Below are 27,134 nucleotides of genomic sequence, written 5' to 3'. Positions count from 1 at the left end.
TACACATTTTACATTGCCATGTAGTTTACCAATTAAATGGTGTCTGACGGTGATGTGGACATACTCGGTATACAAATCCCAAAAGAAAGAAATGATCTCACTTCATAAATTTTTATAAAACGTTAGGCAAAAATAGATAAGATTCTTGCTACCATGGAAAGGAAAATACCTGTCTATTTGTGGGAAAATCACCCTGATTAACTTTTAATCATATCACAGTTTACCTATTTGCTTATGGTTTTGCCTCACCTAGTGACCTGCTTTTTAAATTATATGAACAAAAAATATTCAATTTTATTTGGAACGGCAACAGATAAAATTAAAAGGGCCTATTTATATAACGAATATGAATTCGGAGGCAAGAAATATTAAATATTAAAGCATTAGACCTCTCACTAAAGGGCATCAGTCATACAAAAGTTATACTTAAATCCAAACTGGTTCTCTAGTAGATTGGTACGAATGTCTCATCCTATGTTCAAGAAGGGCCTTTTCCCTTTATCAGATTACACCTGCTCACTTTCGGTTGCTTGAAAAGGAAATAATCTCCCAAAATATCTTTATTTTTTAAACAAGCCTTAGAAAGTTGGTTGCAATTTCAGTTAATCCACCTGAAAGACGGACGAACAAATAGTACAACAAATCTTGTGGTTAAATTCAAATATAGTAATTGATAAAAAAAACTGTATTTATCGAAGAAATGTTTAAAAAAGGTATAATTTTTGTGAATGATATCATAAATAGGACTGGTGGAGTAATGTCACACATGCAGCTAACACAGACATATGGAAATGTCTGCTCTACCCAAAATTACAACCAATTAATTGCAGCATTACCACAAAAATGGAAGAGGCAGGTGGAAGGGATAAAAGTAAGGAACTTGTATGTCGGCCTTATATTAAAGAACATAAATGGTTAAAGAAAAGTGTGATAAATAAAAACATATACCAATTTCATTTAAGGACCAAAAAACTTACAGCTGTGCCATATAAATTGCAAAATAGTTGGGAAGAGATTTTCGAATGTACCATTCCATGGCACATGGTTTATGAATTGATACGCAAAACAACGTCGGATTCAAAACTTCGAATTTTTCTATTTAAATTATTGTACAAAATTCTTGCAACTAATAGAATGTTATATATATGGGGGATACAATCTCCTCAGCTCTGTAGATTCTGCTGTGAGGAGCAGAGTCATTAGACCATTTATTTTTGGTATTGTCCGCATGTAGCTCGTTTTTGGTCACAGGTCCAGGAATGGTTGAAGAATTGCAACATTTGCGTAGAACTAACGCTACAGATAGCAAACTGGGGGATTTGAAAAGCCATAGTCAATCAATAATATAATAATTATTTAGCAAAAATGTTTATTTTTAATTTACATCCGTGGAAGCTATGAGAATAGGAAGATTCAAATCTTTGTGAAGCATCACAGCACGCTGAAAAATATATCTCTACCATAAAGGCCTAATTGGTGGAGTGTTGCAGGGATTGTTGTCCTTCTGGAAGGTTCTCCCATCTCCACAGAGGAACTCTAGAGCTCTGTCAGAGTGACCATCAGGTTCTTGGTCACCTCCCTGACCAAGGCCCTTCTCCCCCGATTGCTCAGTTTCATGGCCAGCTCCAGGAAGAGTCTTGGTGGTTCCAATCTTCTTCCATGTAAGAATGATGGAGGCCACTATGTTCTTTGGGACCTTAAAACATTTCTTTAACCTGTTTTCGCTTTGTCATTATGGGTATTGTGTGTAGATTGCTGAGGAAATTGTTCTATTTACAGTTTTTTTCCAACCTGCTACACATGTTTTCAAAACTGTCTCCTTTTTTCAAAACTCTACACACAATTCCCAAACCTGCACACACAAAATGCAAAATGCCTCACATCTCCTTCAAAATGTAACACTGCATTCAAAATGCCATAAACACATGTCAGAATGAAGCATTTGCATCAAATGGCAAACACTGCTTTCATAATAGTACATTTTTGGATATACCATGTAAACACTGTTGTTCTAAATCTAAAGCTCCTTGGTCTTTCATAGGCTTATATCTACATTTCAATACAATGTTCTACAGTGAAAGTAATCTGCTGAGAGGGGTAACAAGTACACTGTAAAGTACACTGGTCCCGGGGGGGGGGGGGGGGGCAGTCCAGGAATTGGTAGGGGGGGGGGGGGCAGTCACCAGTGCTAAGCTACGCGTCATCTCTTCTCCGTCCTGGGTCTGGCCACAATACTTCGTCCACATCACAAAGATACGTTTTCTCTTGCCAAACATCGAGGGAAGTATCTCCTAGCATGGTGTATCCAACCTTGGACAGAGGCAACCTCTATGTCCCCACATGCGTCCTCCATTGCCTGGGGAAAGCGGCATGCGGGCATAGGGTTGGCGATCAAAAACTTTACAGCGCCAGGCTGAGAAGAATTCCTCTATGGGATTTAGAAAAGGTGAATATGGGGGTAGGTACAAAACTACAAATTGTGGATGGGTGGCCAGTTTTGGACCAGAACAGCCTGGTGAAAATAACATTGTCCCATAAAACCACAAATCTAGCAGGCTCCTGATCTGGATCAGGGACAAGCATTGTGTAAATTGCATCCAGAAAAGTGAGCATATGGCCGGTGTTTGTATTGTGATTGTGGCATTGTGATGGAGGAACCCGTTTTGAGTGAGGGCAGCACACAGTTATATTACCCCCACGCTGTCCAGGGACATTGGTATTTTCCCTCTGTCCTATTACATTTCTTCCGCGGCGCCTGGTTTTGGTGAGGTTGAAGCCAACCTCATCCACATAAATAAATGAATACCGAATTACATGGGCATCCAGCTCCAATACTCTCTGTAACAGACAAAAGGATATACAGATGAGTAAATATGGTATGTCTGAAGTACTGGAAGTAGTGTTGCATACATACCTCTACAAAGTCATGTCGCATATTCTTGACTCTGTCAGAGTTTCTCTCAAATGGCACCTTGTAAAGTTGTTTCATCGTCACTCGGTGCCGTTGGAGGATGAGTTGTATGGTCGACAGGCTTACAGCATTGATGTTGTTAAATATGATGTCATTATTCAAGATATGCTCTCTAATCCTAATTGCATTGTTGGCCAAAACCATATTTATAATTGCAGTCTCTTGTACATCTGTAAACAAGCATCCTCATCCTCCATGATGTCTTTGCCTTTCCACTCTGTACAGAATTCAAACACAGTATGTGTTCAGCATAGGAACTGTAAACAATGTACAAAAAAATGTAGTACAGCATGATAACCAACCTCATTCATTCAATGCAGTGCAGTAAATGGATGACTTAGAGTTACAAATGTTTATGCAGTCATCAACAAGTGTTGCCCTAATCTCATTAGAGATGGCTCTCCTTCCTTCTCTTCTTTGCACTCGTCCTCTTCCTCTCCCTCCTACTCCTCTTGCTCTCTGTCCATTGTTGGCATCCATTGTTCAAAACAGGTAATCTGACCTTTGACCTATTTATAGGCCTTTACTACAGTAAAGCAGTGATTGGTTAGTGATCAGTTAAGCTATTAGTGTTTGCACATGTGAGGAGTGTGTGTGTGACCTGGTGAATAAGTTTATCATTTTGATTGGTTGTGTTTGGAAAAGGAAAGCAAGTCACTTCCTGTTAGATTTTTGTGTTTTAGGTAGAGAATTGTGTGTAGTGTTTTGAAAAAAGTGTTTTATGCAATTGACAAATGAGTCAAAGGCTGAGAAATGGCTTACAGTTTTGGATATTTGGTGTGTAGTTTTGCACTTTGAGTGAGAGGTTTCAAAAATCGTGTGACATGAAAAGATTGTGTGTAAGCAGTTGGAAAAAACTGTTATCCATTTTAGAATAAGGCTGTAACCTATCAAAATGTGGAAAAAGTGAAGTTGTCTGAATACTTTCCAAAGGCACTGTGCAGTATATATATAGGCACTGTATAAATATTTTTAAAAACATCTTTAACTTTGCATTTTTGGAAAAGGAACCGTAAGTAAGTATTTCAATGTTAATCTATACGTGTTGTTTACGAAACGTGACAAATAAAAATTGATTTCATCCTCAACTCAAACAGCTCCGTCATTTCCCTCAACCTCATCCTACTCTTCATCCCCTCCACCCAATCGTTCCACAGTCATTTCCCTCAGCAACTTTTGAGTCAGCAGGCCTCCTCTCTTGCAGCGCCCAACCTTCTCCAGCCCTCAGAAGTCAGTATCCTAAGAAGTCCCTGTCTCTTCCAGCAGGCTGTGCTGGTGACGGTGCCCCCTGTTCCCAGACGGCACTGCTGTGGCGGTCCCACTGCGCCGCTTGTCTCCTCGATATGGGGTCGCCAAGGTGACAGGGAAATTAAACGCCAGCAAGCTCATTAATAAACACATCTGTGGGGGTGCCATACCACACTCTGTTCAGCACAACAGCCCTTATTCACCCTTCCTCTCCATTTCACTCCGCCTCTATCTCTCTCTACTTCTTTATCTCTCACACCATCTCTATGACGTCCCTCCCTCCCTATGCCTTGAGGCGTTGGATCTCACCAAAGAGACACAGTGCTGTATCCTCACAGCTGGCCCACCAAATCAGTGCCCTGCAGGAGACTAATGGCTTGAGGTCCTGACGGTAATGTCTATTGACAACTGTTGTTCCATAGACAATACTTATTGGGATTTTACAGTTTGGTTCAGTTGTGATGAAGTTGCCAACAGTGTGGACATGATTTCTTTGCACTAATCAGAGAATGGTTCAGATGTACTGCTTATCGCAGTGCTGGAATTACATACAAAATCCAAGCATGTCTAGTTAAGTAAACAAATTGATCATTGTCATACCACTGATGAGAACGGATGTTGCGTGTAAACTGTTGTGATTGCTTGCAATAGTTAAACATCCAACCAGTGTTGTCACATCAACTCCTTAATGTTTTAAAGGGAAATTTCACAATCTTTCAACCACACCACCCCAACATGATAATACAGTATGTGCAAAGGGTGCATTTCTATATTTTGCAATAAAAAAAGAAAGAGGAAAATAAGTGTTTCCAATGACATTATCAACCAATTAGGCAATGCCTACCCATAATTGGTTAAAATCATATGATGCACATGGATGATGTCGTCAGAAACACTTATCTCCTGCTATCATTTTTTTCCACAAAACATAGAAACGTGCCATTTTCACATACTGTATGTTGATGTTGGGGTAGGTGCTGGAGATGATGAATATGACGTTTAAATTTCCTTTTAAGTGTCAAGCAGTATCAACCAAGAGTTTTCTTGATTGTCACTAACTGTTGTTGGTTTTGTTGGTTGTCACAACTTGTGACAAGGGTTTGCCATATACATTGTTCATATAGCAGGGATTGACAATAAGGGTTACCCTGTTGCCTGGGGCAAGTGACCTGAGCAGTCACACAAGTTGAGCCTGTTCTGTGGCCTGCTCTGTGGCTTTTTTACTGTCAACCACCAAAAGTCTGGTCTTTCTGGTTCTTCCCCTGTGTATAGGTGAAAATAGCTACTTTACATTTTTGGGCAAGTGATCATAATCTTTTTAGGGCATCCAAAGAATACTCATGACCTGATGGGTGAGTGCTTTTCAGACCTTAATGTCAGTACATGATATATTTGACGTTTGTTGACACTGGTTACCGTCTATGAGTGAGTGAATGCGAATGAAATTAACCCAATGAGCAGCCCTAGACATAAACTCAGTACAGTGTTTGACATGTATTCTCCTAGATTCTCCTGTCCTTCAAAACATTAAAAAATCTGTGTAATGATGGTCATCAATCAGAGAGTAAGAGAGAGGCTTCTGAGGCGTTCTAGAGGACCAGAAATATCCCTGTGCTCCTCCTCACCTCATAGGTTTTAACGTCAGAGAGTCTTTGAGGGTCTGAAGACACTGCTGGGGTAATAGGAAAGTAATGAGGAGCGTTGTGAATGAGTGTGTAACACAGCGTGATCTCAGTGGTTTGATTAACACTGCCTTTTAACAACCTTGTTAGCTAATGCTCCAGAGGTACACTGCATGTTTAGCTCAGCTGAATGTAGGCAACTAGTGTACATATCTGTGATGGCATTGCAATGTCCCCTTTAAAGATAAGGCATACCCTGGCAAGAAATTAAGGAATTACTTGTCAATTCTAAGAGTATGGACTTTGCAACCCAACATTGCCACTTTGCAACCCAACCCAGCATTGCCCATAACTGAGACTCCCTGTTATAAAGAGAGATCTTTATTCCTCATATAGTGCACTACTTTTGATAAGAGCCGCATAAGACCACATGTGTTGAAATGACTTGGTTGCAAAAGGGCTAGAATTTAAAGCAAAAAGAGAATGCCTTTTCTCAGGTAGCATCATTTACATTCAATTCAATTGCAAGATGGCATAGCAGTCAGACGTCCTTTGTCCTCGTCTTGTCATGTCCAGTGTATAAATGTATTTACATATTTTCTTCGCATATCTTTTTATATACAGTGGGGAGAACAAGTATTTGATACACTGCCGATTTTGCAGGTTTTCCTACTTACAAAGCATGTAGAGGTCTGTAATTTTTATCATAGGTACACTTCAACTGTGAGAGATGGAATCTAAAACAAAAATCCATAAAATCACATTGTATGATTTTTAAGTAATTAATTTGCATTTTATTGCATGACAGAAGTATTTGATCACCTACCAACCAGTAAGAATTCCGGCTCTCACAGACCTGTTAGTTTTTCTTTAAGAAGCCCTCCTGTTCTCCACTCATTACCTGTATTAACTGCACCTGTTTGAACTCGTTACCTGTATAAAAGACACCTGTCCACACACTCAATCAAACAGACTCCAACCTCTCTACAATGGCCAAAACCTGAGAGCTGTGTAAGGACATCAGGGATATAATTGTAGACCTGCACAAGGCTGGGATGGGCTACAGGACAATAGGCAAGCAGCTTGGTGAGAAGGCAACAACTGTTGGCAAAATTATTAGAAAATGGAAGAAGTTCAAGATGACGGTCAATCACCCTCGGTCTGGGGCTCCATGCAAGACCTCACCTATTGGGGCATCAATGATCATGAGGAAGGTGAGGGATCAGCCCAGAACTACACGGCAGGACCTGGTCAATGACCTGAAGAGAGCTGGGACCACAGTCTCAAAGAAAACCATTAGTAACACACTACGCCGACATGGATTAAAATCCTGCAGCGCACGCAAGGTCCCCCTGCTCAAGCCAGCGCATGTCCAGGCCCGTCTGAAGTTTGCCAATGACCATCTGGATGATCCAGAGGAGGAATGGGAGAAGGTCATGTGGTCTGATGAGACAAAACTAGAGCTTTTTGGTCTAAACTCCACTCGCCGTGTTTGGAGGAAGAAGGATGAGTACAACCAAGAACACCATCCCAACCGTGAAGCATGGAGGTGGAAACATCATTCTTTGGGGATGCTTTTCTGCAAAGGGGACAGGACGACTGCACCGTATTGAGGGGAGGATGGATGGGGCCATGTATCGCGAGATCTTGGCCAACAACCTCCTTCCCTCAGTAAGAGCATTGAAGATGGGTCGTGGCTGGGTCTTCCAGCATGACAACGACCCGAAACACACAGCCAGGGCAACTAAGGAGTGGCTCCGTAAGAAGCATCTCAAGGTCCTGGAGTGGCCTAGCCAGTCTCCAGACCTGAACCCAATAGAAAATCTTTGGAGGGAGCTGAAAGTCCGTATTGCCCAGCGACAGCCCCGAAACCTGAAGGATCTGGAGAACGTCTGTATGGAGGAGTAGGCCAAAATCCCTGCTGCAGTGTGTGCAAACCTGGTCAAGAACTACAGGAAATGTATGATCTCTGTAATTGCAAACAAAGGTTTCTGTACCAAATATTAAGTTATGCTTTTCTGATGTATCAAATACTTGTCATGCAATAAAATGCAAACGAATTACTTAAAAATCATACAATGTGATTTTCTGGATTTTTGTTTTAGATTCCATCTCTCACAGTTGAACTGTACCTATGATAAAAATTACAGACCTCTACATGCTTTGTAAGTAGGAAAACCTGCAAAATCGGCAGTGTATCAAATACTTGTTCTCCCCACTGTATATATTTTCTATAAATTCAACTTCAAAACACTCTCCTGCAACCCGCCTCACCAATTTTTTTAAAGTATTTTTCATCTCAAATCTGAAACCACAACAGAGGCTAGCCAGAAGTTAGCCAGAAGTTAGCTGGCTAACGTTAATATTCAGCTAACCACGGTTGGCGGTCATCAGCTATCCTTTAGCTCGAAAAGCTATTGCCAGTTTTGTACAATGCGACTCAGACCAGAGTATACCGGACCTATTTTCTCTCCATATCCCCGGATTTCTACCGCAAGCTCTGGACATTTACACCTGGATCTTGCAGCTAGCTAGCTGCTATCCAAGTGACTATTGGCTAACGTTGGTCCCGGAGCAAACATTGATTATTCCGGAGCTAGCCAGCTGAAGAGTTCCATAAGCCACTCCTGGGCTACAATCACCTATCCGGACCTGTTTTACTGCCGATGCGGAGCCCCACTGGGCCTTCACGACTGGACTACCGACGTTATCTGCCTGAGGGAGTTATCCAACTGGCCCCTCCGTCGCGACGTAACCTGAACGCCCATCTGCGGCCCGCTAATCGTTAGCGGTCTTATCGGCTGCTATCTGAATAGGTCTATCGGCCAATTTTCTTGGGCCACTATAACTATAACTATTTTGCCAATTGGATTGGTCCCCTCTACCACACGGAACCCCACTAATCTACCGACGGAAACGCACGAGGTGGCTAAAAACAGACCTCCATCTTCTGCCAGCTTGCTACCCATGGCCCGGCTAGCTGTCTGAATCGCCGTGACCCCAACTAACCTCACTACTCATTGGATCCTTATGATCACTCGGCTAAGCATGCCTCTCCTTAAAACCTCTTGGAAATAGGGGGCGCCAATTCCACTTTGGGAAAAAATCGTGCCCAAATTAAACGGCCTCGTACTCTGTTCTAGATCATACGATATGCATATTATTATTACTATTGGATAGGAAACACTCTGACGTTTCTAAAACTGTTTGAATTATATCTGTGAGTAAAACAGAACTGATTTGGCAGCAAACTTCCAAATAGGAAGTGAAAATTCAGAAAATGGGTCTCTGTGTAAGGCCTTGCCTATTTAATTGCCTTTTATTTATGGATCTGTATGCACTTCATATGCCTTCCACTAGATGTCAACAGGCAGTAGAATGTTGAATGGGGTGTCTAGCTTGATGTGAGACCGAATGAGAGCTTTTSGAGTGACAGGTCCGCCATATTGGCAGTATTTTGCTGCGCACCAGAGAGCACCATATTGTTTTCTGCAATGCATTAGGTAGACACAACGAAATGCTCCGTCTTGGACGTTATTGGATACATATGAGAAAAACATCATAAAGATCGATTTTCAACTGAGTTTGACCAGTTTATTCAACGTTTATTATGACTTTTGGAATTTTTCGTTCCATGCGCCAAGAGTTCATGGACATGTGCGCTCCACCATGCTAGCCAAAGTTGCTAATTCGACAGAAGAAATGGACATTCTAAAACAAAACAACGATTTATTGTGGAACTAGGACTCCTTGCACTGCATTCTGATGGAAGATCATCAAASGTAAGAGAAWATKTATGATGTTATTTCGTATTTTTGTGGAATATGTTGGCTCCAACATGGCGGAGAATGGCTGGGCGCTGTCTCAGATTATTGCATGCTGTGCTTTGTACTAAAGTAATTTTTTAAAATCTAACACAGCGGTTGCATTAAGAACCAGTGTATCTTTCAGCAAAGTTTATGATGAGTTTTTTGGTTAGATTACGTGACTGTCCAAAATTTCTCCGGACAATTTGGTGCATTTTGGCGCCATATTCACAATGTAAAACCAGGATTTGTAGCTATAAATATGCACATTTTCGAACAAAACATAAATGTATTGTATAACATGATGTTATAAGACTGTCATCTGATGAAGTTGTCCAAAGGTTAGTGATTAATTTTCTCTATTTGTGGGTTTTGTGAAAGCTACCTTTGCGGTGGAAAAATGGCGGTGTGTTTTTGGATATTGTGGTGAGCTAACATAAATATATGTTGTGTTTTCGCTATAAAACTCTTTAAAAAAAATCGGAAATATTGGCTGGATTCACAAGATGTTTATCTTTCATTTGCTGTACAACATGTATTTTTCATAAATGTTTTATGATTAGTATTTATGCATTTCACGTTGCTCTCTGTAATTATTCTGGCTGTTTTGGTGCTATTTGTGACGATGGCTGCAATGTAAAACTACGATTTAGACCTATAAATATGCACATTTTCGAACAAAACATAAATGTATTGTATAACATGATGTTATAAGACTGTCATCTGATGAAGTTGTTCAAAGGTTAGTGATTAATTTTATCTCTATTTGTGGGTTTTGTGAAAGCTATGTGTGCGGTGAAAAAATGGCGTTGTGTGTTTGGCTTTTGTGTTGGGCTAACATAAATATATATTGTGTTTTCGCTGTAAAACATTTTAAAAAAATCGGAAATGTTGGCTGGATTCACAAGATGTTTATCTTTCATTTGCTGTATTGGACTTGTGATTTCATGAAATTATATGATATCCCCGTGGCGCTAGGCTAGGCTATGCTAGTCAGCTTTTTTGATGAGGATGATCCCGGATCCGGGAGGGGGGGTCCGTAGATTAATGTCAATATGCCTTGTCCATTGCTGTTCTGGTTAGTGTTCATTGGCTTATTTCACTGTATAGCCTCTAACCCTGCTCATTATACCTTATCCAACCTTTCAGTTCCACCACCCACACATGCGATGACCTCACCTGGTTTCAATTATGTTTCTAGAGACAATATCTCTCTCATCATCACTCAATGCCTAGGTTTATCTCCACTGTATTCACATCCTACCATACCTTTGTCTGTACATTATACCTAGAAGCTACTTTATCCTCCCCAGAAACCTGCTCCTTTTACTCTGTGTTCCGGACGTCCTAGACGACCAATTCTCAAAGCCTATAGCCGTACCCTTATCCTACTCCTCCTCTGTTCCTCTGGTGATGTAGAGGTGAATCCAGGCCCTGCAGTGCCTAGCTCCACTCCTATTCCCCAGGCGCTCTCTTTTGATGACTTCTGTAACCGTAAAAGCCTTGGTTTCAGGCATGTTAACATTAGAAGCCTCCTCCCAAAGTTTGTTTTATTAACTGCTTTAGCACACTCTGCCAACCCGGATGTCCTAGCCGTGTCTGAATCCTGGCTTAGGAAGACCACCAAAAACTCTGAAATCTCCATCCCTAACTACAACATTTTCTTACAAGATAGAATGGCCAAAGGGGGCGGTGTTGCAATCTACTGCAGAGATAGCCTGCAGAGTTCTGTCCTACTATCCAGGTCTGTACCCAAACAATTTGTACTTCTACTTTTAAAAATCCACTTCTCCAAAAACAAGTCTCTCACCGTTGCTATAGACCACCCTCTGCCCCAAGCTGTGCTCTGGACACCATATGTGAACTGATTGCCCCCCATCTATCTTCAGAGCTCGTACTGCTAAACTGGGACATGCTTAACCTCTAATTCCTCCCAAACCCGGATCCGGGAGCACCCCCCACAGTAAAAAAGCTGACTAGCATAGCCTAGCATAGCGTCACAAGTAAATAATAGCATATAAATATCATGAAATCACAAGTCTAATACAGCAAATGAAAGATACACATCTTGTGAATCCAGCCATCATTTCCGATTTTTAAAATGTTTTACAGCGAAAACACAATATGTATTTCTATTAGCTAACCACAATAGTAAAAGCCTCAACCGCATATTTTCACCATGTTTCTACCGCATAGGTAGCTATCACAAAACCGACCAAATAGAGATATAATTAGTCACTAACCAAGAAACAACATCATCAGATGACAGTCTTATAACATGTTATACAATAAATCTATGTTTTGTTTGAAAATGTACATATTTGAGGCATAAATCATAGTTTTACATTGCAGCTACAATCACAAATAGCACCGAAGCAGCAAGAATAATTAGAGAGCAACGTGAAATACCTAAATACTCATCATAAAACATTTATGAAAAATACATGGTGTACATCAAATGAAAGATAAACATCTTGTGAATCCAGCCAATATTTCAGATTTTTTAAGTGTTTTACAGCGAAAACACAATATAGCATTATATTAGCTTACCACAATAGTCACACACAACCGCATTTATTCACCGCATAGATAGCATTCGCAAAAACCAGCAAAAGATATAAAATTAAACACTAACCTTGACCACCTTCATCAGATGACAGTCTTATAACATCATGTTACACAATACACTTATGTTTTGTTCGAAAATGTGCATATTTAGAGCTGCAAACCGTGGTTATACGTTGTGAATATGTAGCATCGATTCACCAAATTATCCAGAGATATTTTGGACAGTCACCTAATCTGACCAAAGAACTCATCATAAACTTTACTAAAAAATACATGTTGGACAGCAAATGAAAGATACACTAGTTCTTAATGTGTTAGATTTAAAAAAATAACTTTACCATAACAAACAGCTTACGTTATAGCGAGACAGAGCCCGCAAAAAGGAAGCAAAATAGGACTAAACATTTTCCACAGAAATACAAAATAACATCATAAATGGTTCTTACTTTTGCTGAGCTTCCATCAGAATCTTGTACAAGGAGTCCTTTGTCCAGAATAAATCGTTGTTTGGTTTTAGAATGTCCTCTTCTCCTGTCGAATTAGCAACCTTAGCTAGCCAAGTGGCGCGAAGATGTCCATCTTCACCTAACGCAGAGAACGGAAAACTCCAAAACTCCCGATAAACGTTGAATAATCTGATAAAACTATATTGAAAAAACATACATGTGATAATATCATCGTAAAGTATCAAATAAAATCAAAGCCGGAGATATTAGCCGTCTATACCGAACACTTTTCAGAAGCCAATGCTGATGTCCTTCCCGCGCCTTGGTAGACAAAGGAAATTGTGGTCACGTCATTCCAAGAGCTCTTGTTCGACCTCAGATCAAGCTAGACACCCCATTCCACCTCCCACTGCCTGTTGACATCTAGTGGAAGGCGTATGAAGTCCATGTATATCCATAGATTAAGCAATTGAATAGGAAGGCCCTGAAACAGAGCCTCGTTTTCAGATTTTTCACTTCCTGTATGGAAGTTTGCTGCCAAATGAGTTCTGTTTTACTCACAGATTTATTTCAAACAGTTTTAGAAACTTCAGAGTGTTTTCTATCCAATAGTAATAATAATATGCATATTGTATGCTCTAGAACAGAGTACGAGGCCGTTTAAATTGGGCACGATTTTTTCCAAAGTGAAAACAGCGCCCCCCTATTGACAAGAAGTTTTAAGCACCAGCTGTCAGAGCACCGCACAGATTACTGCACCTGTAAATAGCCCATCTATAATTTTGCCCAAACAACTACCTCTTCCCCTACTGTATTTATTTATTTTGCTCCTTTGCACCCCATTATTTCTATTTCTACTTTGCACATTCTTCCACTGCAAATCTACAATTCCAGTGTTTTACTTGCTATATTGTATTTACCTCACCACCATGGCCTTTTTTTGCCTTTACCTCCCTTATCTCACCTAATTTGCTCACATTGTATATAGACTTATTTTTCTACTGTATTATTGACTGCATGTTTGTTTTACTCCATGTGTAACTCTGTGTTGTTGTATGTGTCGAACTGCTTTGCTTTATCTTGGCCAGGTCGCAATTGTAAATGAGAACTTGTTCTCAACTTGCCTACCTGGATAAATAAAGGTGAAATAAAAAATAAAATAAAAAAACATGACCGGTGATGGTAGGTAGCTAGGGCCCCAATGTCAGCCACATGGGTAACAGTTGCAAATATTTATTTGTATAAACACAGTTTATTACCATGCCAGGCTATGTGTATCAGCTAGCCTGCCATTAGGTGTTATGTGTATCCTGAAAAACGTCTCACCTTCCAGGTCAACTGTTTGTGGCCTGGTCCTGGATCGCAGCAGTAGATACCAAACCCAGCTGATGTGAAATGGATTGGACCCTGCTAAGGTAAGTCACGTTCCAGCTGGCACCATCCCCAGCAGCAGCATCCCTCCTCACCAACTGCCACGCCACCCACCTCCCCTGTTTGAGTCCTTACCATATCAGCCTGTCTCCCCTCTGCACGTAGCTAAATGTTGATCCTTTTCAATGACTCTCTCTGCTAGAGATATTCTGGGCATGGTTAGCACTGGGATGGCACCACTCCAAACAGGATCAGTGGCTGTCGCTCGTGCTCACAGATCAGTGAGAACTAAGGCCTGTCACTCTGCTATGGCACCAAAGCTTTACAAGGGGAGGAAAGAGAGAGAGAGAGAGGGTAATTGAACAAGAGGGGGGAAGGTTTTCAATTCAGTTGTACAATCTCCGCAATAAAAATATAATCACAGGTTTTCAGCTCTCTGCATGAGTGTAAAGTTCGTCTTGCGGAGAGAGATTGGACCAAGGCGCAGCGGGTGATGAATACATGAATGAATTTATTTAACAAGACGTAAACGAACACTAACACGAAAATATACTTGAAAAATTACAAAACGACGTAGACAGACCTGAACTTGAGCACTTACATAAACACGAAGAACGCAGGAACAGACTACACAAACGAAACAGTCCCGTGTGGTAACACATACAGACACGAGATACAACCACCCACAACAAACAATGTGAAACAACCTACCTTAATATGGTTCTCAATCAGAGGAAACGTAAAACACCTGCCTCTAATTGAGAACCATATCAGGCAACCCATTAACCAACATAGAAACACATAACATAGAATGCCCACCCCAACTCACGCCCTGACCAACTAAACACATACAAAAACAACAGAAAACAGGTCAGGAACGTGACAATGAGGCCTTGTGAGTGAGTTTACCCCTGACATGGTACTCTGGTGACACATTCTTCACTACATTATGTTAGCCTCAAACTGATGACCTGAATGGTCATTTAGGAGAAGCTATAGTAATAGACCATAATGGACTGAAACAGAGCACAGCTGACCCAATGACGCTCTCAAGCAATTGCGCTAATACACAGTACATAAGTAAGTTAATGGGTGATAAAATACAGTAGCAATGTGTAATTAACCCAAGACCTGAATGAGGAAATTATAGGAATAATGCAGACGTAGCACACACTGTATAGTAGTGATTACCTGATGTTATATTATAGAGTCACCATGCTATAGTGTCACCCACAACACTAAAGAGTTTAACTTTCTCTGCAAAATGGATGTTCTTTACATCATATAATACCAGGCACCAGCTGAATTACTTGCTGTAACCATGAAGTAATATTAATAACTCTGCCTTTGATGATATCGTGTCTCTCCTGTCTTCTCTCTCACTCAGTGGTTACTTTCATACATTTTCATTTCTCCTTTTCTCACTTTCAAACAAATGATGGTCACTGAGCCTACCAATTTGCTGTTTTATTCCAAAACTAAAATAATACTAATTCTAAGACGAAGGTCACCATGATTGCCCATATCAAACAGAAAATTCATCTTTAACTTATTCTCATTGGATAGCTTACGGGTGCGCTGACAACTAACAATCCTTATTTCAGGTGCAAACTAGGTTTATTACTGTTATCAGTGATGTAACTATGGTTACTGTCTGTGGCTAGTGATCATGTCATCATCACAAGAGAGGTGGCAGGAGCAGAAGCTACCTCTCTCGCTCTCATCCACGCTCCCCTCAAACTAAAGACAACACTGCCTCCTAGGGTAACACATGGGAGTGCATCATGTCTGTATGCTCTTCCCTTTCTGATGCTCTCTCTCTCCCTCCCACCCCTTTCTGTCTCTCTCTCTCCTTCTTCCCCTTTCTCTCTCTTTCTGTGCGTGTGTCTTTCTCTCTTAGGCCATCCACACGTGTGGGAGGCTTTCAAACAACTGCTGCTGAGAATATGTCCACGGAGAGCACAGGGAGCATGTGGCTACACTGGTATTGTGCTGGGAGGAAGGTGATACATCGAAAGGAGCTCTGAGTGGTACTAGAGTAAAGAGAGGGAGAGAGAAAGAAACACCAATGAGAAACAGGGGTTTAATATCCAGCTGATGCTTTGTCTTGCTTTGATTTAGTCAGACAAAAAAAGTGAGCTGCCAGTGTGTCTGCTGCCGAGGAGATAAGGCTGTGGGCGGAAGGTGCTTTGTTTGAACTTCAGATAGCATGTGATGACTTAATTCTCCTTCCTGTCTCACTCCTGCATTCCCTGACCTTTCTTTCTAATCCCTTTCCAGACCACTGTGTTTGTCAAAGTGCCTGGCGGTGTGACCTGCCCTTCTGGCGTGATAAAATCTAATTCATTCCATTCAGGGCCCACTCTGATGCTCCATCTGTCTATCAGCCTTTTGTCTTCATGCATGCCCTCACAAGTGTGTTCAATACAGTTTGTGTGTAGGAGTACAGATGCCTCTTTACCACAGTTAATATGGCGTGTCTGCTTTTATTTATATCTTCCCAAGCATCGCTATAGAAATATGTGACCTCACAGACAGAGTGTGGTGGTGTGTAACTGCCATGATTTCCAATGTGAATTTGAATTAGTTGTGGGCATGCTGTACATACATGTGTATGTGACGTTTCTCTGTGGTAAGTTATTTTGGAATGGTAGATTTCTATGCATGTTTTATATTTGTGCATTAGGGGTGAGAGGCTTGTATCTCTCTCTCTGTGTGTGCGTGTGTGTGTGTGTGTGCGCGTGAGTGAATGTGTTTGCGCATGTGATACACTCTGTGGTATTTGTCTGTGCTCCTGGTGTCCCTTGAGTGTAAGGCCTCCTCTGCCATGTCCCCTCCACTCTCAGGGACAGGGATGGAGTAATGTAGGCTGCATAATTTATGGGTGTGAATGTTGTGTGCCTTTTTCCCTGTGACATTTCAGTGGAGGGGAAAAAGGCAAGAAAACAATGTAATGGGCAGAAAGACCTTCAGACAGCACTATAGTGCAGGGGGAAGCGTGACGGATGAGGCAAATGCCTTGATTACATCTCCCCATCCCCCCTCTCTACCTGTGGACACAGCCATGCTGTCAAGATCACATATGGACAAGATGGGGGAAACATCACACAGCCATCTGACTCTGAGGTACTAGATATTGCAAGGCTAATGGAGTCGAGATAATGGACAGAACTGCTGGCAGGCATATCCTGCTGGAAGGAGGGGGGTGGGGGGAGAGAGGGAGAGGAAGAGTATCAGGAGAGTATGAGGGAAAGAGGAAGAGAAAGGGTTGGAGGGTAAGGAAAGGAGATTGGTGGAGAGAGATATAGACCAGACAATGCTGGGCATGCCCAGCATGTCAGGGTGCCTTGACTCCACTTTGATCCTTACCTTCCCCACCTCAATCACTCCTGTCTTCCAGCCCCTCTTTTCCCAGCCCACAGACACCCTTCAATCTCCAGCTGATCACTTACCTACAGAGCTCCCGAGTGGCGCAGCGGTCTAAGGCACTGCATCTCAGTGCTAGAGGAGTCACTACAGACCCTGGTTCGATCCAGGGTTTACATTACAACACATCCAGAGACACTGACCGCTACAGCCAGGTCCTTCATTATTGGCACCCTTGATAAAGATTAGTGAAAAAAGACATAAAATAAATAATAATATAAAAAAWTTTTAATGGGAAATTATATTATTTTATGCTAATACAATTGCTCAGAGAAATCAATTTTGTTAAAAAGTTATACAAAAAAAATCTCAAACAACATGAGGATAACGACACATTCTAAAATGTTTTATGAGATTGGAGAACACGTTGGGAGGGATCTTAGACCATTCTTCCATAGAGAATCTTTCCAGATCCTTGATATCCTTTGTGTGCTCTTATGGACTGCCCTCTTTAATTCAAACCCCAGGTTTTCAGTGGGCTTCAAGTCCGAATACTGAGATTGCCATTGCAAAATGTTGATATTATGGTCAATTAACCATTTCTTTGTGGATTTTGATTAGTGCTTGGGGTTGTTGTCTTGCTGGAAGATCCACTTGCATGTCAGCCTCCTGGCAGAGGCAACCAGGCTTTAGGCTAAAATGTCCTGGTACTCTGGTACTCTGACCTTAGCACCGCTTGGAGTTTGATAAAAGGCATTGGCACTACTTGGATTGGCACTGGCGCTATGGTCAGATGTCATTAAAATATAACTATTTGGCCACGCACACCAGTGGTGGGTTTGGTGTTGAAAAAATAGAAGCAAACAGAAAAGTACCTTATACCTAAGGTAAAATATGGTGGTGGATCTTTGATGTTATGGGGTTATTTTTCTTAGACTGGTCCTTGGGCCCTTGTTAAGGTCAACTGCATCATGAACTTTACCAAGTACCAGGACATTTTAGCCTAAGGACAATAACCCCAAGCACACATCAAAATCCACAAATAAATAGTTAACTGGCCACAAAATCTACATTTTGCAATGGCCATCTCAGTCTCTGGACCAATTCAAACTTCAATGGAAGAGCACAGTCTATAAGCACATACTAAGGATAGCAAGGTTCCTTGAAGGACTCTGTTTGGATTAATGGTCTAAGATCCCTCCCAACGTGTTCTCCAACTTATAAAATATTTTTGAAAAAGGCTCAGTGCTGTTATCTTCCCAATGTGAGAAATTGAAATCTATTGAAAACAGGGGAGTCAATAATTTTGACCCCTACCTTTTTGAGAGAAAGCAATCATTACTAATTTAAAAAAATTGTTTCTGAGCAATTGTATTAGTATAAAATAATATAATTTCGAAAACAGTTTTAGCATACAATTTAGCTCTGTTTTTGAATTATTTATTTCAAACAATCATTTTTGCTCATCTTTATCAAGGGTGTCAAAAATGTCAGACCCCACTGTATATCAAGTAATGAGGGCATGAAAAGTTTTTCCACATCAGGGCACATGGTCAGGCAAATTAGAGGGTCCTAAACATGCTGTATATCTTCTTGTGCTCTCTGACACACATTAGCAGTTTACCCCCTCCTCTTTGGGAAACTGTGACAGGGTTTTGGCAAGGAGTGTGGCCTCTGTGCCACATCCATCCTGCTGTGTCCCCTGCCTTCACAGAGTGGGGAGCAGAGATGATGGGGATGAGAATAGCAGAGCCTGTCAACAGTGGCAGAGAAGCCAAACAGTTCTAAAGTGTGGATTCAGGTATGTTTATGTATTTAACTGACTTGATTATGGTCATATGTGTGTGACCGTTCCACTCAGGATACAGTATTGATGTGATGCCACATTTGTTTCCATTCTGTGAATACTCATTAACATTTGTGTTATCTTAAGGGTAGAAAATGACCCGCCTGTAACGGCTGTCGTCCTCTTCTTCCTCTGAAGAGGTGTGGCAAGGATCGGACCAATACGCAGCGTGGTAGGTGTCCATGTTTTAATAGGGAAAACTGAACATGGACACAAATACAAAAACAATAAACGTGAACAAACCGAAACAGTCCCGTGTGGCACAAACACTGACACAGGAAACAATCACCCACAAAATACCCAAAGAACATGGCTGCCTAAATATGGTTCCCAATCAGAGACAACGATAAACACCTGCCTATAATTGAGAACCAATCTAGGCAACCATAGACTTACATAAACACCTAGAATGAACACAACCCCATAAATATACAAAAAAAACCTAGACAGTAGAAACACCCTAGACGAGACAAAAACACACAAACCCCCCTGATATCGAAAAGGAGAGAGGGAGAGAGGGCATGCTGGCCAATAGATGGATGGATGGGGATTGAATTTAAAAAGTTTTGCTCGCTCTGCAGACGGCTATATCGGTCCTCTAATACAGGACTATTAATTGGCCCAGCACTACTTTTGTGAAAAAATATATTTTTTCAAAAACAACTTTTTTTAATTCATATATATTTATTTGTTATTTTTCTGGTTGTGCTGCAGCACCCCTCAGCACCCCTACTTAACATGGCGATGCCTGTACCAGTTTGCTGCTCAAGACACTAAAGAGATTAAATAAAACAGCATATATGAAAAGTCTATACACCTCTTTTTCATTTCCATTCATGCTGACCCAACTCTTTTGCGTGTTTTAATTAATCTTTTGTTATGCTGGTGAATGAGGACCCAAAAGCGACGTAATAGAAACAGAGTCTTTATTCCAGTATCAAACAAACAATGATTCTCCTGGATATATCAAAGGTAAATCCAAAACAGGAAACTGAAATCCTCTCGTCAGTAGAGAGGAACGACTGGATACGCGACCACAGACTGCAGGTCGCTTCAGGAAGGCACAGGCCGTAGCTGACATAGACACCTGCTCACACGCAGCATCTGAAGAAGGCAAAAACACGACAGGGCGGAACAAGGACACAGGACAGCAAACATCAAACAAGAATCCGACAAGGACAGAAGCGGAAAACAGAGGGAGAAATAGGGACTCTAATCAGAGGGCAAAATAAGGGACAGGTGTGAAAGAGTAAATGAGGTCGTTAGGAGAATGAGAAACAGCTGGGAGCAGGAACGGAACGATAGAGAGAGAGAGCGGGAGAGGGAGAGAGGGAGGAGGAGAGAGAGAGAGAGAAAGAGGGAAAGAACCTAATAAGACCAGCAGAGGGAAGCACAGGGACAAGACATGATGATCAAAGACAAAACATGACATCTTTCTTCCTGAAAGCAAGGCCGTTCAGACCTATCCTAAAAGACGTGTGTCCAAGATGATTTTATTAATTAATCTATACTGAACAAAAATATAAACACAACATGCAACAATTTCAATTTTTTTACTGAGTTACAGTTCATATAAGGAAATCAGTCAATTCAAATAAATTCATTAGGCCCTAATCTATGAATTTCACATGACTGGGCAGGGGCACAGAATCAGAATGAGTTTTTCCCCTCAAAAGGGTTTCATTACAGACAGAAATACTCCTCAGTTTCATCAGCTTTCCGTGTGGCTGGTCTCAAACAGTCCCCCAGGTGAAGAAGCTGGATGTGGAGGTCCTGGGCTGGCTTGGTTACAAGTGGTCTGAGGTTGTGAGACCGGCTGGACATACCGGCAAATTCTGTAAAACGACGTTGTAGGCGACTTATGGTAGAGAAATAAAAATGTCATTATCTGGCAAAAACTCTGGTGGACCCTCCTGCTGTCAGCATGCCAATTGCATGCTCCCTCAAAACTTGGGACATCTGTGGCATTGATTTGTGTGACAAAACTGCACATTTTAGTGTTGCCTTGTATTGTTCCCAGCACAAGGTACACTTATGTAATGATCATGCTTTTTGATCAGCTTCTTGTTATGCCACACCTGACAGGTGGATTGGTTATCTTGACAAAGGAGAAATGCTCACTAACAGGGATGTAAACAAATGTGTGCACAAAATTAGAGAGAAATAAACGTTTTGTGCGTATGGAACATTTCTGGGATCTTTTATTTCAGCTCATGAAACATGGGACCCTCACTTTGCATGTTGCGTTTATATTTTTGTTCAGTATATTACATATTCTGTCAGTTCAGCGTGTTGGTTGTCAATGCATTTCCCTTTACTCTCTCATTCACTCTGCAGAATTCTGCATAAACGACTTTCTCAACAACCAATGTGTCTGTGTAGAAACAAAAGAAGACTAGCATCATTAGGCTAGTTGAGTGTAGGAAAATAATGATAACAAAGGGAGGTGTGTTGGACCAGGTCACCTGGCAGTAGGGAGATGTGTCTGATTATGAGCCCCTTGGAGAGTGCCTCAGCCCAGTCACATGGGGAACCTAGGGCCTGTGTATGATGGGATGCCTGGGGAAGGCAGGTATTGTATCTGGTCACAGGAAATTACAGTAGTGAGCGTGCAAGTTCAAACTCAAGTCCACTTCATTGTTCTCTCTCTCTCTAACTTATATTAACATTGAAACAGCAAAAAATTAATACAAACAGAAAGACAGAAACCAAACAAAAAAAGAACTGAACTTCCATTAAGACATAATGTAATGGATTTTCACTGTACCCTGCAATCACACCTGCAACCCTGTACATGTGACTATTAAACAATCTGAATCTGAATGTTCGTCAATGACCTATGTTCTGCAAGGAATAGAATGGCTATTAACAGTGACAACATGCTTTTAGAACAATCCAATTTAGCTTAAAACAATGCAAATCAAATCAAAAATCAAATCAAATCAAATTGTATTTGTCACATACACATAGTTAGCAGATGTTAATGCGAGTGTAGCGAAATGCTTGTGCTTCTAGTTCCGACAATGCAGTAATAACCAACGAGTAATCTAACCTAACAATTCCACAACTGCTACCTTATACACACAAGTGTAAAGGATAACGAATATGAACATAAAGATGTATGAATGAATGATGGTACAGAACGGCAGTGGCAAGATGCAGTAGATGGTATAGAGTACAGTATATACATATGAGATGAGTAATGTAGGGTATATAAACATAAAGTGGCATAGTTTAAAGTGGCTAGTGATACATGTATTACATAAAGATGGCAAGATGCAGTAGATGATATAGAGTACAGTATATACATATACATATGAGATGAGTAATGTAGGGTATGTAAACATTATATTAGGTGGCATTGTTTAAAGTGGCTAGTGATACATTTTTACATACATTTCCATCAATTCCCATTATTAAAGTGGCTGGAGTTGAGTCAGTATGTTGGCAGCAGCCACTAAATGTTAGTGGTGGCTGTTTAACAGTCTGATGGCCTTGAGATAGAAGCTGTTTTTCAGTCTCTCGGTCCCTGCTTTGATGCACCTGTACTGACCTCGCCTTCTGGATGATAGCGGGGTGAACAGGCAGTGGCTCGGTTGGTTGTTGTCCTTGATGATCTTTATGGCCTTCCTGTGACATCGGGTGGTGTAGGTGTCCTGGAGGACAGGTAGTTTGCCCCCGGTGATGCAATGTGCAGACCTCACTACCCTCTGGAGAGCCTTACGGTTGTGGGTGGAGCAGTTGCCGTACCAGGCGGTGATACAGCCCGACAGGATGCTCTCGATTGTGCATCTGCAGAAGTTTGTTAGTGCTTTTGGTGACAAGCCAAATTTCTTCAGCCTCCTGAGGTTGAAGAGGCGCTGCTGCTCCTTCTTCACAACGCTGTCTGTGTGGGTGGACCAATTCAGTTTGTCCGTGATGTGTACGCCGAGGAACTTAAAACTTACTACCCTCTCCACTACTGTCCCGTCGATGTGGATAGGGGGGTGCTCCCTCTGCTGTTTCCTGAAGTCCACAATCATCTCCTTTGTTTTGTTGACGTTGAGTGTGAGGTTATTTTCCTGACACCACACTCCGAGGGCCCTCACCTCCTCCCTGTAGGCCGTCTCGTCGTTGTTGGTAATCAAGCCTACCACTGTAGTGTCGTGCATTCAACAGATTTGTGATTATGGTTCCCTGGCCAAACTTCCCATAGATTGTTGCCTTTGCAAACATTTCCTGGATCTTTGCATTAGTCAACATGCTAGTACAAAAAAATAATCTATGTTAACGAAAGGAATGTCAGCCTGAAAAGAGCAGCATAATCAGAAGTGTAAATTAGGAGCATTGCGTTATCAATTTTGTCATGTATAATTTACACCTCAAGTGTAAATACTTATAACTAATGCATCAACAACATAGCTCAGGCAGTAGGAAGCTATCTGATCCTGTCACGCCCTGACCGTAGAGAGCTTTTTATGTCTCTATTTTGGTTTGGGATTTGGGTGGGCATTCTGTGTTCAATTTCTATGTTTTGTATTTCTTTGTGTTCGGCAGGGTGTGGTTCTCAATCAGAGGCAGCTGTCTATCGTTGTCTCTGATTGAGAATCATACTTAGGCAGCTTTTTCCCACCTGTGTTTTGTGGGTAGTTATTTTCTGTTTAGTGTTTTGCACCTTACAGGACTGTTTTGGTTTCATTCGTTCTCTTGTTATTTTGTTTAGTGTTCAGTGTAAATAAAAAACAAGAACACTTCCCACGCTGCGCTTTGGTACGACAACTCTTCTTCAGACGACAAAAAACGGTACACATCCATTTATAAGCAAATCAGATCAAATTGTATTAGTCACATGCGCCGAATAGAACAGGTGTAGGCCTTACAGTGAAATGCTTACTTAAGAGCGCAGTTTCAAAAAATACGGATAAGAATAAGAAATAAAAGTAACAAGTAATTAAAGAGCAGCAGTATAAAATAACAATGTATACAGAGGGGTGCCGGTAAAGAGTCAATGTGCGGGGGCAACGGTTAGTTGAGGTAGTATGTACATGTAGGTAGAGTTAATTAAAGTGACTGTGCATAGATGACAACAGAAAGTGGCAGTGGTGTGGAGGGGGGGAAATGCAAATAATCTGGGTAGCCATTTGATTAGATGTTCAGGTGTCTTATGGCTTGGGGTTAGAAGCTGTTTAGAAGCCTCTTGGACCTAGTCTTGGCGCTCCAGTACAGGCTTGCCGTGTGGTAGCAGAGAGAACAGTCTATGACTAGGGTGGCTGGAGTCTGACAATTTTTAGGGCATTCCTCTGACACCGCCTGGTATAGAGGTCCTGGATGGCAGGAAGCTTGGCCCCAGTGATGTACTGGGCTGTTCGCACTACCCTCTGTAGTCCCTTGCGGTCGGAGGCCGAGCAATTGCCATACCAGGCAGTGATGCACCAGTCAGGATGCTCTCGATGGTGCAGCTGTTGAACGTTTTGAGGATCTGAGGACCCATGCCAAATCTTTTCAGCCACCTGAAGGGGAATAAGCTTTGTCGTGCCCGCTTCACGACTGTCATGGGGTGCTTGGACCATGTTAGTTTGTTGGTGATGTGGACACCAAGGGACATGAAGCTCTCAACCTACTCCATTGCAGCCCCGTCGATGAGAATGGGGACGTGCTCAAACCTCTTTTTCCTGTAGTCCACAATCATCTCCTTTGTCTTGATCACGTTGAGGGAGAGGTTGTTGTCCTAGCACCACACGGCCAGTTCTCTGACCTCCTCCCTATAGGCTGTCTCGTTGTTGTCGGTGATCAGTCCTACCACTGTTGTGTCATCAGCAAATTTAATGATGGTGTTGGAGTCGTGCCTGGCCGTGCAGTTATGAGGGAACAGGGAGTACAGGAGGGGGCTGAGCACGCACCCCTGAGGGGCCCCTGTGTTGAGGATCAGCATGGTGGATGTGTTATTACCTACCCTTACCACTTGGGGGCGGCCCGTCAGGAAGTCCAGGATCCAGTTGCAGAGGGAGGTGGTTAGTCCCAGGGTCCTTAGCTTATTGATGAGCTTTGAGGGCACAATGCAGATGATAGTCTTATGCTCAGCTGGCCCTCCCCTGGATTTTGTGTGAAACGATCAACAGAAAAGCTTTCTTAGTTTCCAACAAGATTTCTCTTGCCCTTAACCTTGTTCTGAACACTTCCAAAACAAAGGTCATGTGGTTTGGTAAGAAGAATGCCCCTCTCCCCACAGGTGTGATTACTACCTCTGAGGGTTTAGAGCTTGAGGTAGTCACCTCATACAAGTACTTGGGAGTATGGCTAGATGGTACACTATACTTCTCTCAGCACTTATCAAAGCTATGTTAAATCAAGACTTGGTTTCCTCTCTCGTAATCGCTCCTCTTTCACCCCAGATGCCAAACTAACCCTGATTCAGATGACCATCCTACCCATTCTAGATTACGAAGACATAATTTATAGATTTGCAAGTAAGGGTGCTCTCAAGCGGCTAGATGTTCTTCACCATTCGTCCATCAGATTTGCCACCAATGCTCATTATAGGACAGATCACTGCACTCTATCTCTGTATACCCGTAGCAAGACCCACTGGTTGAAGCTTATTTATTTTAAACCCTTTTAGGCCTAACTACGCCCTATCTGAGATATCCACTGCAGCCCTCATCCTCCACATACAACACCCGTTCTGCCAGTCACATTCTGTTGAAGGTCCCCAAAGCATACACATTCCTGGGTCGCTCGTCTTTTCAGTTTGCTTCATCTAGCGACTGGAACGAGATGCAACAAACACTCAAACTGGACAATCTCAATTTCTTCATTCAAAGACTCAACCATGCACACTCTTACTGACAGTTGTGACTGCTTTGCATGATTTATTGTCGTCTCTACCTTCTTGCCCTTTCTGCTGCTGTCTGTGCCTAATAATGTTTGTACCATGTTTTGTGCTGCTACCATGTTGTGCTACTAACAGGTTGTGTTGCTACCATGTTTTGTTGCTACTGTACCATGCTGTGTTGTCATGTGTTACTGCATGCTATGTTGTTGTCTTAGGTCTCTCTTTATGTAGTGTTGTGTTGTCTATCTTGTCATGATGTGTGTTTTGTCCTATATTTTTATTTTATTTATTTGTATTTTAAATCCCAGCCCCCGTCCCCGCAGGAGGCCTTTTGCCTTTTGGTTGGCCGTCATTGTAAATAGGAATTTGTTCTTAACTGACTTGCCTAGTTAAATAAAGGTTAAATGCAATCGTTATGCAATGACTAGCTGCCTGGTAAATATGGATACACAGAGGACTGAGTTGTTCTGTGCCGTAGGTCAGCAACAACAAATGCCTCCTATCACATACAAGATATCATGTTGTGTAATATATGTCCTACTACTATATCTTCTTATGGCTGCAATCCCGCTAACGGGATCGATATGACAACAGCCAGTGAAAGTGCAGGGCGCCAAATTCAAACAACAGAAATCTCATAATTACAATTTCTCAAACATACATGTGTCTTATATAATTTTAAAGGTAATCTTGTTGTTAACCTTTACTTAACACCCATCCCTGATCCGGGAGCATCCTCATCAGTAAAAGCTGGCTAGCATAGCCTAGCATAGCGCCACAAGTAAATAATAGCATATAAATATCATGAAATCACAAGTCCAATACAGCAAATGAAAGATAAACATCTTGTGAATCGAGCCGTCATTTCCGATTTTTTAAATGTTTTACAGCGAAAACACAATATGTATTTCTATTAGCTAACCACAATAGCCAAAGACTCAACCGCATATTTTCACCATGTTTCTACCGCATAGGTAGCTATCACAAAACCGACCAAATAKAGATATAATTAGTCACTAACCAAGAAACAACTTCATCAGATGACAGTCTTATAACATGTTATACAATAAATKTATGTT

The 27,134-nt window shown here is 41.6% G+C and overlaps 1 long non-coding RNA gene across 1 annotated transcript in view; it reads right to left on the bottom strand.

The window, feature by feature from the left end:
• Positions 1 to 20,153: 20,153 nt before the first annotated feature.
• The window catches only part of LOC139027588 (uncharacterized), a 212,774-nt gene continuing 205,793 nt past the window's right edge, over positions 20,154 to 27,134 (bottom strand). Inside the window, exon 2 of the long non-coding RNA XR_011479711.1 lies at positions 20,154 to 20,680. This is a non-coding gene — a long non-coding RNA (uncharacterized lncRNA). The remainder of the gene's footprint in view (positions 20,681 to 27,134) is intronic.

The sequence above is a fragment of the Salvelinus sp. IW2-2015 genome, linkage group LG4q.1:29 (genome assembly GCF_002910315.2).
Source record: "Salvelinus sp. IW2-2015 linkage group LG4q.1:29, ASM291031v2, whole genome shotgun sequence".
Lineage (NCBI taxonomy): Eukaryota > Metazoa > Chordata > Actinopteri > Salmoniformes > Salmonidae > Salvelinus > Salvelinus sp. IW2-2015.
Note: the sequence above shows the minus strand (reverse complement) of the source record. Positions and strands in the feature narration are given on the sequence as shown.